General features: G+C 30.1%; 1 long non-coding RNA gene across 1 annotated transcript; it reads left to right on the top strand.

Moving 5' to 3' along the window:
• Positions 1 to 1,134: 1,134 nt before the first annotated feature.
• LOC146896541 (uncharacterized) lies at positions 1,135 to 2,237 on the top strand. The gene is made up of 2 exons (XR_015022411.1): positions 1,135 to 1,269; positions 1,951 to 2,237. It is a non-coding gene; the product is annotated as an uncharacterized LOC146896541 (long non-coding RNA).
• The last annotated feature ends 415 nt before the right edge of the window (positions 2,238 to 2,652 follow it).

The raw sequence follows: 2,652 nt of genomic DNA, 5'->3' as shown, positions 1-2,652 counted from the left end.
ATAGTCTACCTTGCACAATTTTGGGTAGTGCCACGAAACGTCTTAAAGAGAGCGACCTGGTCGTGACTCAACCTAGTAACAACTTCGGTAGATAATAGAATTTGGAAATCCAAATACAACAGTTTGGAAATCCAAAAACAACAGATGTAAGGTGTGCTATGAGATTATATTGGTGGGTAAAAAGTTTCCTACCAACATAGAAGTTGGATTATAAGTTTTCAGCCTGATTTTTGACATGTGGAAATTCTTGGAGTGTTTTAACTTCAAGTGAAGTATATTTTTGCATTGAAGTATGATAGTTCTTTTAAACTATGATTGTCAGTGAAAACTCTTGGAGTTATTTAACTTCAAATGACTATACTCTTTATGATTGAGTATGATAGTTCTTTTGAACTACTATCGACTACAATAAAGAAGTCGCTCTTATCTAAAACACTTTAAACTTGTATCTGACTTTTTTTTTTCTTTTATACTCTTTTCTTATAATGCTATGAGATGTACTAGCGACATAATTTTACCAAAATTAGAAAAATATAAGTCTTTATTGAAGTTATTTTATAACGCTATGCATCAATTATTCTTTGTTTTGATTTTTTAAATCTTTGTATGACCTGTTTAAGCTAGAACTTACAACGAATGGGGGAAGATTAACTCAACTCAAGAGTACTATAACAAAATAAAAGCGTTTCGTTTTCTTTTCAACACGTATGATAATATGATATTGATATGGAGTATTAAATAAAGAGTATACCATGGAAGTTGGAAACCGAAATTATTATTTAAATTACACAAGAGAGGATTGGGATGAAATGATACATATTTCTTATAATTGAACGAGTGACCTCGGGTTCGAGTTTCACTGAGAATGCATTAGTCTCTAATTAATCATCATACTCAATACTAATCTCTCAATTGTGTGCAGAAGATACCTTACATTAAAAAGACCGTGTAAATTACGATGTATTTAACTTAGTTTACCCGCAAGCATGCATGAAAAAGACACAAACTTTGCTGTCACTGTTTTATTGACAAAAGAACTAAACAAATTGGTTGGCAAAGTCATGCGAAACTACGTATTAATAAATGCTTGGAAGGCAAGCAACACGACCCAGGAAATGGTTATAAATTAGGATGTCTTGATCATACACAGTGGCCTAAACAAAATTAATATGGCTTCTAAAAACACCTTTCTTATCTGGGTTGCCCTCATTCTTTTTGTGTTTTCATTGCATGCCATGGAACTAGATGGTACTTCTGAGCTTCAAGCAAGTAAGTGAAACATCCAGTTATGTATATTCAATTGTTTTTTCTTCAAAAACTGTTGTTTATTCCATATATAGATTTATATGAGGTGTTTTACATGCAATATTGACCGGCTTAAACTTTTTCGAATAATTAATTACTCTCTATCCCTATATATGTAAGATATTTTTGGACAAAATATAAAAATTAAGAAAAGTAGTTGTTGTATTAAATTTTTCAACAATATATACGCTTCTTTTGTGTAAAAAAAAAACAATATATACGTTTCTTTTCCAAATTTAACCTTCAATTATTAGAAGAGAAATTGAAAATTGCAATTGTTATTAAATTTTAATAACACGATATGAGATGAATCCATGCATAATATTATCCATACATATTTTCAAGTCAAAAAGGTTTTTATATGAATTTGAAACATATGTTCTTAATAAAATTATTTATTTATATCTTGTCAAAAAATATAAACTATTTATATGCTTGTGAAAATAATCATTGCCTTGCAAAATAAAAATAAGTTTTGCTATTAATGTATAGGGTCATGCTAACCAGTGCCCCCAGGGCACGGGGCATTGGTTAAAGATGTCAAAAAACGAAATAATTATAACCATAGAAGGAAACAGTTTTTACTATTTTAGTATCATTAACCAGTGCCGGGGACACCGGTTAACATTTCCATATATTTTATAGGCTGGTACGAAATGACTAAGAGTAGAAGGCTACTTGGCCAAGAACAGAAAGGTCCAATTAAAGGTGGGGGATCAAGTCTAATTGGAAAACCCAAAAATAAGCCATATGATGATCCTTGTTGCCACAATTACTACCATCCATGATCAGAAGGAAATACAAATAACTAAGACCTATTGTTGTAATCGGTTATACTTTCATATAGATTGGTGTTGTAATTCTGTAGATTATATTATTGGATCTTGTTGTTTCATAATTTAACTATTTTATACTGGTTCTTCTTAATTTAATTTGTGTAAGAGTTATTTACACTAATGCCTCTAGTATTAGTACTCCATCTAATATAATTATTTTTAGGTTATACATATTTTCAATTCCTATAATATCCCGACTTTTTGAGTTCAATTCTACAATATCTAATCTAATTTGTATTAAATTTAGACCCCATTTTGAAAACCCTCCTGTAAAATGGGTGTCTTTAGTCCGTCTACAGACTCCATATATAGGGACCAAAAAAATAAGTCCATATATATAAAGCAAAATAAAAACTAAATTAAATTGAATAAGATTTACGTAGAGATTAAACTTTTTTTTTTTTGAAAGAATGTAGAGATTAAACTTGAAAGGTATTCCCGCCGTCGCTGATCTTTGGTCCTTTTAGGATTTTATATCATCCCAAAGTTTTGGTTCTTTTAAATAAAAAAT

This window comes from Medicago sativa, chromosome 8 (assembly GCF_051527215.1).
Source record: "Medicago sativa cultivar Bolivia chromosome 8, Bolivia_mono, whole genome shotgun sequence".
NCBI classification, from domain to species: Eukaryota; Viridiplantae; Streptophyta; class Magnoliopsida; order Fabales; family Fabaceae; genus Medicago; species Medicago sativa.
The sequence above is the reverse complement of the archived record's forward strand: the minus strand, read 5'-3'. Positions and strand labels throughout refer to the sequence as shown.